We start from the raw sequence: 9,235 nt of genomic DNA, 5'->3' as shown, positions 1-9,235 counted from the left end.
GAGGACACAGGGGAGCCTCCCTCAGGAGAATAAGGAGAAGACACAGGGCAGGCGTCTCTTGGGAGAATAAGGAGGGAACAGAGAGGAGGCTCCCTCACGAGAATAAGGAGGACACAGGGGAGGCTCTCTCAGGAGAATAAGGAGGACATGGGGGAGATTCCCTCAGGAGAACAAGGAGAGGACACGGGGAGGCTTCCTCAGGAGAATAACGAGGTCACAGGGGAGGCTCCCTCAGGAAAATGAGGAGGACACTGGGGAGGCTCCCTCAGGAGAATAAGGAGGACACAGGGGAGGCTCCCTCAGGAGAATGATGAGGTCACAGGGGAGGCTCCCTCAGGAGAATGAGTACAGGGGAGGCTCCCTCAGGAAAATGAGGAGGACACAGAGGAGTCTCCCTCAGGAGAATGAGGAGGACACGGGGGAGGCTCCCTCAGGAGAATGAAGGGGACACAGAGGAGGCTCCCTCAGGAGAATAATGAGAACACGGGGAGGCTCCCTCGGGAGAATGAGGAGGTCACAGGGGAGGCTCCCTCAGGAAAATAAGGAGAGGACACCAAGGAGGCGTTCCTCAGGAGAATAAGGAGGACATGGGGGAGGCTGCCTCAGAAGAATGAGGAGGACACAGGGGAGGCTCCCTCAGGAGAATGAGGAGGTCACAGGGGAGGCTCCCTCAGAGAATAAGGAGGGCACAGGGGAGGCTCCCTCAGGAGAATGAGGAGGACATGGGGAGGCTCCCTCGGGAGAATGAGGAGGACATGGGGAGGCTCCCTCAGGAGAATAATGAGGACACGGGAGGCTCCCTCGGGAGAATGAGGAGGACACAGGGGAGGCTCCCTCAGGAAAATAAGGAGAAGACACAGGGGAGCTCCCCCAGGAAAATAAGGAGAGGACACCAAGGAGGTGTTCCTCAGGAGAATGAGGAGGACACAGGGGAGGCTCCCTCAGGAGAATGAGGAGGAGACACGGGGGAGGCTCCCTCAGGAGAACAAGGAGAGGACACGGGGGAGGCTCCCTCGGGAGAATAAGGAGAGGACACCGAAGAGGCGTCCCTCAGGAGAATGAGGAGGACACAGGGGAGGCTCCCTCAGGAGAATGAGGAGGATATAGGGGAGGCTCCCTCAGGAGAATTAGAAGACACAGGGGAGGCGTCTCTTGGGAGAATAAGGAGGACACAGGGAAGGCTCCCTCAGGAGAATGAGGAGGACATGAGGAGGCTCCCTCAGGAGAATAAGGAAGTCACAGGGGAGGCTCCCTCAGGAGAATGAGGAGGACACAGGGGAGGCTCCCTCAGGAGAATGAGGAGGACATGTGGAGGCTCCCTCAGGAGAATAATGAGGACACGGGGAGGCTCCCTCGGGAGAATGAGGAGGACACAGGGGAGGCTCCCTCAGGAGAATGAGGAGGAGACACAGGGGAGGCTCCCTCAGGAGAACAAGGAGAGGACACGGGGGAGGCTCCCTCGGGGGAATAAGGAGAGGACACCGAGGAGGCGTCCCTCAGGAGAATGAGGAGGACACAGGGGAGGCTCCCTCAGAAGAATGAGGAGGAGACACGGGGGAGGCTCCCTCAGGAGAACAAGGAGAGGACACGGGGGAGGCTCCCTCGGGAGAATAAGGAGAGGACACCGAAGAGGCGTCCCTCAGGAGAATGAGGAGGACACAGGGGAGGCTCCCTCAGGAGAATGAGGAGGATATAGGGGAGGCTCCCTCAGGAGAATTAGAAGACACAGGGGAGGCGTCTCTTGGGAGAATAAGGAGGACACAGGGGAGGCTCCCTCAGGAGAATGAGGAGGACATGAGGAGGCTCCCTCAGGAGAATGAGGAGGACATGAGGAGGCTCCCTCAGGAGAATAAGGAAGTCACAGGGGAGGCTCCCTCAGGAGAATGAGGAGGACACAGGGGAGGCTCCCTCAGGAGAATGAGGAGGACATGTGGAGGCTCCCTCAGGAGAATAATGAGGACACGGGGAGGCTCCCTCGGGAGAATGAGGAGGACACAGGGGAGGCTCCCTCAGGAGAATGAGGAGGAGACACGGGGGAGGCTCCCTCAGGAGAACAAGGAGAGGACACGGGGGAGGCTCCCTCGGGAGAATAAGGAGAGGACACCGAGGAGGCGTCCCTCAGGAGAATGTGGAGGACACAGGGGAGGCTCCCTCAGAAGAATGAGGAGGAGACACAGGGGAGGCTCCCTCAGGAGAACAAGGAGAGGACACGGGGGAGGCTCCCTCGGGAGAATAAGGAGAGGACACCGAGGAGGTGTCCCTCAGGAGAATGAGGAGGACACAGGGGAGGTTCCCTCAGGAGAACGAGGAGGACACAGGGGAGACTCCCTCAGGAGAATTAGAAGACACAGGGGAGGCGTCTCTTGGGAGAATAAGGAGGACACAGGGGAGGCTTCCTCAGGAGAATAAGGAGAGGACACGGGGCAGGTGTCTCTTGGGAGAATAAGGAGGGAACAGAGAGGAGGCTCCCTCACGAGAATAAGGAGGACACAGGGGAGGCTCCCTCAGGAGAATAAGGAGGACATGGGAGAGATTCCCTCAGGAGAACAAGGAGAGGACACGGGGAGGCTCCCTCAGAGAATAAGGGCACAGGGGAGGCTCCCTCAGGAAAATGAGGAGGACACAGGGGAGGCTCCCTCAGGAGAATAAGGAGGTCACAGGGGAGGCTCCCTCAGGAGAATGAGGAGGTCACAGGGGAGGCTCCCTCAGGAGAATGAGGAGGACACAGAGGAGTCTCTCTCAGGAGAATGAGGAGGACATGGGGAGGCTCCCTCAGGAGAATAAGGAGGTCACAGGGGAGGCTCCCTCAGGAGAATGAGGAGAACATGGGGGAGGCTCTCTCAGGAGAATTAGAAGACCCAGGGGAGGCATCTCCTGGGAGAATAAGGAGGACACAGGGGAGGCTCCCTCAGGAGAATAAAGAGAGGACACAGGGGAGGTGTCTCTTGGGAGAATGAGGAGGACACAGGGGAGGCTCCCTCAGGAGAATAAGTAGAGGACACAGGGGAGGTGTCTCTCTGGAGAATAAGGAGGGGACACAGAGGAGGCTCCCTCAGGAGAATGAGGAGAGGACATGGGGGACGAGTCCCTCAGGAGCATCATGGACCAGGGAACTTTGAGTGCCTTCCTCCCCGGCTCTCCGTGGAATTCAGGAAAGTTTTCCGTGGCGGTGTCTCATTTTCGCCACTAACCTGGGGGTTTCCACAGGGCAGCCCTCTTCCTGACTGCTCCTCCCTCCAGCTTGGCAGATACTCATCCAGCTTCTCACCCCTCCATGTGTCTCTGTACTGCAAGGAACCCCGTGCAGAAAGCATTGGTTTTTTACATTCTCTATTTTTCAAATATGATTTCAACACTGTTTACTATAGTAAACACTACACACACTCCAAGCAAGGAAAAAAGTAAGTCTGTGCCTCAGCAGTTGCCAAGCATTCCAAATATGACTTGGGTCAACCTTGTAGATATGCCAACGTCCACTGAATTTTACCCCTTAAATTGGGCGATTTTAGAGGGTATGAAATCTACCTTCATCAAAAGAAATGAAGACAAACTAGCATCAGATATCATCGACAGGTTTAGGAACAGAAGCTGTTTAAACTCAGCATAATGGTCTATTTTTAACCATTGTGCTATTTCAGAGAAATTGTAATTGAACCATAAGACTAAAATCACCAAGATTTTGCTCTACACATTTCCTAAGCTATTGAAACATGGTTATCTCCCAAGGTTTCCCACTTCTCTATTCTGGTTTTGACTTGAGGAAATTTAAAAATTATGTCATCAAAGAGATTGAGGTCCCCTCACTATGCAGACATCAAAAAGAGACAAAGAAGGAAAGAGAAGAGAAAATGCAAGGACCTCAGTGCAGACAGGGTGGTCAGGCGACTTGGAGGTGACATTTAAAGTGGGACTTGAAGAGCCAGAGAAATTGGCTGTAAGGCGGGGAGAAACAAGCCTCCTGGCCACATTAAGTCATGTGGGTGAAAGTGGTTTCTACACGGCAGAGCTCTCAGTCAGCCCTGACCCCGCAATGGCTTCAAATGTCTCTGGAGAAGTGGCAGGGGCCGGGGGTGGGGGAGTGGGTGTCAGCCTTGAGACTGACCTACAGAAAATAGAGCCCAAAGCTGAGAAGCATGAGGCCAAGCACTGTGGGATTTTCCACCTGCCAGGAAAGCATTATGTCAGTGTCAGGCTGCAGAATGTCCATGGGAGAGACTGTCAATCATCCCCCATTCCGTGGATTCCTGATCAGACCATTTTTGAGACTAAAAGATGCACTTGTCAGCCTTCACCACAATTGAATCCTATTTAGAAGCTGTTTAAACAGAAAAAAAAATGTGTCATAATTTTCCATTTACAAGGCACACACTTCACTTGGTTATGGAGTCAGGAATAGAAGCAAGTTACAGGAGCAAAATTCATGAAAATGTGAAGTTTGATAGGAAAGATCGGGAAGCCCCTGGCAAGATCATGGAGCTTCAGACACATTTTTGTGTCATGGACTCTGTAGTGGGTTGAATGGTGACCCCCCTCCAACCAAAAGTTATGTCCACATCCTAAATTCCAGAACCTGTGAATGAGACCTTATTTGGAAAAGAGTCTTGGCAGATGTAATTAAGTTAAGGATCTTGAGATAAGATCATCCTGAATTTAGGGTGGGCCCTAAATCTAATAATGACTGGTGTCCTTCTAAGAGGAGAGGACATGGACACACAGAGGACACCCTACAAAGACTGGAGTGACACCGTCCCGAGCCAAGGAATGCCTAGGGTTACCAGCAGCTTCCAGAAGCTGGGAGACAGACAGGGAATGGATTCTCCTTCGGGGCCTGCAGGAGAACTCAGCCCTGCCGACGCTTGATTTGAACGTTCTGACCTCCAGAACTGGCAGAGAATGAATGTCTGTTGTTTAAAACCCCACCCCAACCCCTCACCTCTCAGTTTATGGTCATTTTTACAGCAGACAAGGAAACTAATACAGACTCCTTTGGCAATCTGCTGAGGCCTAATGGACCCTTGTCAAGAATAATGGGAGTTTGGATCAGAGGAGGGGGTTCTTTTAGGGTTCTTTTTTTTTTTTTTTTTTTTTTTGAGACAGGGTCTCACTCTGTTGCCCAGGCTGGAGTGCAATGTCGTGATCTCGGCTCACTGCAACCTCCACCTCCTGGGCTCAAGCAATCCTCCCACCTCAGTCTCTGGAGTAGCTGGGATTACCGGCATGTGCCACTATGGTATTTTTTTGTAGAGATGGGGGTTTCACCATGTTGCCCAGGCTGGTCTTGAACTCCTGGATTCACCTGCCTCAAATCGTGTTGAAATACAGTTCTCAATGGAGCTCTTAGGCACCCAGTGAGGAACTAGGAGAAACTTCTGTAACTCTTAGTGGATAATCTCTTGGAGTTTGTCTCTATTTGGTAACAGGGGACACCCCCAAGAGCCCTGCACTAGAATTCTTTACAAATAGCTACTGGCTGAGAAGTGGCCATCTGTCACTCAGTCATTTGTGCATCTGCTCCAGAGACAGCAGTGTCCTAAGGTTTCTTTATAGAAAGTTCAAACTAGGACACAATTCCCAGCTTCAGTGCCATGTGAATAACGGGTTTCAATTAATGTGAAACATAAGCCTCAACCAATGACTTTTAATAGAAATGAAGGAATACAAAACATAGCTCTTACACATCTTCTACTTAAGTTTCTTTAAAGGAATAACAACACGACACCATGCTCATTTCAGGGGATAGGCACAATGGTGCCAGACTCTTCAAGGGGCCTGGGTGGTCCTCTAGCACAGGATCTGCTCAATTTCAGATGGGCCTGGAGGGGGCCTGCACCACCTGCTCCAGGTTAGTGCTCTCCTACCCCTACGGGGTCCCATTCTCATCTATCTATCTATCTATCTATCTATCTATCTATCTATCTATCTATCTATCTAGTGACAACCAGCCTTCTTTCGACAAATAATGCTTTTGCTTCCCAAAACCTTTAAGATCATCTTGCCACAAAATTGCCACTGCGTGCAACCTCAGAAACTCAAAAAGAACCAAAGGCGTTAGCATTGACTCGTGGTTTTCTCTGGTCTCCATACTTAGTGAGTGAACGGATTACCAGTCGGCCTTGGTCAAACCCTCAGAAGAGAAAAAGGGAGTACTCCCAAGTGTAGTTGCCAGAATCTGCACTAGATCCCACTGAAGTGGGGGATCTGTCTATAGATGCCTCCCCAACCTTCAGCACTTTCCCTTCCCCCACCTCCACAGAGCCATGGCCTCGAACTACCCCATGAACCTCACTGTGGCATCCAGAGCGAGTGGGCAGGAGAGTCTGATATTGACCAAACCCTGAGCTTCTATCACCCCTGCGTGTAGTAGCAAGGTAAAAGGAACCTTAAAATGGCCCCAGGATTTCCCACCTCAATCCCAGGACCAGGAAGGTATTGTGATACCACACCCGTGATGATGATAAGTTACATGGCAAAAGGGCTTTTGCAGATGGAATTAAGGTTACTATTCAGTTGATTCTGAGTGAATCCAAAGGGAGATTATCAAGGTGAGTCTAATCTAACTACATGAGCCATTAAAAGCGGAAGGCGATATTGTTTAGCTCTGTGTCCCCCCCGCCAATCTCATCTCGAATTATAATCCCCATAATGCCCATATGTCAAGAAAGGGACGTGGTAGGAGGTGATTGGATCATAGGGGTGGTTTTCGCCCATGCTGTTCTCATGACAGTGAGTGAGTTCTCATGAAATCTGATGGTTTTATGAGTCTTTGACAGTTCCTCCTTCACACAGTCTTCACTCACCTGCTGCCATGTAAGACATGCCTGCTTCCCCTTCACGTTCTGCCATGACTGTAAGTTTCCTGAGGCCCGCCGGCCATGTGGAATAATGAGTCAATTAAACCTCTTTCCTTTATACATTACCCAGTCTTAGGCATTTCTTTAGAGCAGTGTGAGAATGGACTAATATATAAGGTTTTCTCTGGCTGTTAGCAGAGAAGGGAGTCAGAGAGTCAAAGTGTGAGGGTGTCACATGGGGAGCATGAAAAGGAAGGCGTATGGCCTCTAGGAGCAAAGACTGGCCCCTAGATGACACATCCAGCAGGGAAACAGGAACCCTCAGTCTGATACCCACAAGGAACTGAACTCTGCCATCAACCTGGTATGCCTGGAAGCAGTTTCTTCCCCACAGCCTCCAGATGGGAGTCCAACCCCCGCAGGGCCTTGATGTTGGCCTTGTGAGGCCCTGGGCAGAGAACCCAGTGGAGTCTGCATGGACTTCTGACCTGCAGAACTGTGAGATGACAAGTGGGTGTTCCATGCCACTATGTTCATGGTAACTTGTTATACAACAATGGGAAACACGTGAGTGACATTCCATCAGGGGTGAGCTGGCTGCTTGGCCAGCTGGAGCTGAGGCATTCACAACACAGAGCAAGTAAAATGTTCCTGCAGCACCAGTTACCGAGTCCTTCCTTCAGGCAGTCACTGCCTCCTCCTGTCCTCCCAGCATGGCAGCCACTGGTCATATGCGGTTGGGGAGAGTCAGGAACGTGGCTGTCATTAGTTGAGATGTGCTGTACGTTCAAAATGCACCAGATTTTAGAGGCTTGGTGCAAGAAAAAAGAATGCAAAACACCTCAATTATTTTTATATTGATTATGTTGAATTGATATTATGGATCTATTGAGTTAAATGAAATTAAAATTAATGAAAATTTAAACATATGCCTGTGGTTCACATTGTGTTTAACTGGATAGTGCTGATCTGTGTATTGCCTCACTAACACTCACAGCAACCCCAGTGGGTAGGTGCTTCCCTGTGTTTCAGATGAGAAAACTGAGACTTTGCCAGGTGAAATCGATGATTCAACATCATTCAGGGAGTGAGTGGCAGAGCAGGGTCAGAAGCTGGGTCATAGGGACCAACACTCATTCTCTTAAAGCTTAGTGGGTCACCCTCCCAAGCAACAACCGTGAAAGTTTGTGTTGTCTTTTTTGTTTGTGTTTTCAGAGACAGGGTCTCTCTCTGTCTTCCAGCCTGAAGTGCAGTGACGCCATCATAGCTCACTGCAGCCTCACACTGCTAGGCTCAAGTAATCCTCTCGCCTCAGCTTCTTGAATAGCTGGGACTACGGGTGCGAGCCACTATGCCTGGCTAATTTTTTTTTTTTTTTTTTTTTTTTTTTTTTAGGTATGGGGTCTTGTTGTGTTGCCCAGGCTGGTCTCTAACTCCTGGCCTCAAGCTATCCTGCTGCCTTGGCCTCCCAAAGTGCTGGGATTACAGTCGTGAGACACTACCCCCAGCTGAAAGTGTGTGCTTTCAACAGAGGCCTGTACTGTGTTAAACCAAACACATGGCTACAGAGAGGGTTAGACCACAATGCCAATCTATGGGAGGAAGTATTTTGGCACAGTAGGAGACTGTTCATTCTCCTGCAAATTCTACTCTAGGGACTTGCTCTGATAACTGCAGGAAACTAGACCTTTTCAATGAGTGATAAGGCAGTCATTGAATAGGAAAATTGTGGAATTCTTGGTCTTCTTCTTGAGATAATAAGAGGCTCCCCCATGATATCTAAGGAAATGTTTAAAGAAAATAAATGTTAGAATCCACAAAATGTGATCAATTTTTGCAAATGCCTTTGTTTAAGCCCTAAGCACTTAAATTACTACTAAGGAAATGAAATATGCTGGCTTTTGTCTAAGTTTCACTCGACATCCTTCCATATGCCCAAAATAAAATCTCAGTGACGCTTGCCCTTCCAGGGCACAGATCGTGTCTTCATTCCACTGGGAACACACTCTAGGAACAGAAAACAAATGCTGTCCCCCTGTCAAGGTGCAGAAAAACATCAGGAGAGGCCAGTGCGGTGGCTCACGCCTGTAATCCCAACAGCTCGGGAGGCCAAAGCAGGAGGGTCACTTGAGCCCAGGAGTTCAAGACCAGCCTGGGCAAAAAGTGAGACCCCATCTCTACAAAAAACTATCTGGACATGGTTGAACACACCTGTGGTCCCAGCTACTTGGGAGACTGAGGTGGGAGGATCCCTTGAGTACAGGAGGTCGAGGCTGCAAGTGAGCCGGGATTGCACCATTGCACTCCAGCCTGGGCGGCAGAGCGGGACCTCGACTCAAAACAAACAAAACAGGCGGCAGTTGCTCCACCTGTCCTGAAGGACTTGGAGGCCTGGGTAGTCCTCAACAGCAGGAGGCGCTAAGGAGTATTCTCAACTATTCAGG

This window comes from Macaca mulatta, chromosome 20, assembly GCF_049350105.2.
Source record: "Macaca mulatta isolate MMU2019108-1 chromosome 20, T2T-MMU8v2.0, whole genome shotgun sequence".
NCBI lineage: Eukaryota > Metazoa > Chordata > Mammalia > Primates > Cercopithecidae > Macaca > Macaca mulatta.
This window is presented reverse-complemented; position numbering follows the sequence as displayed.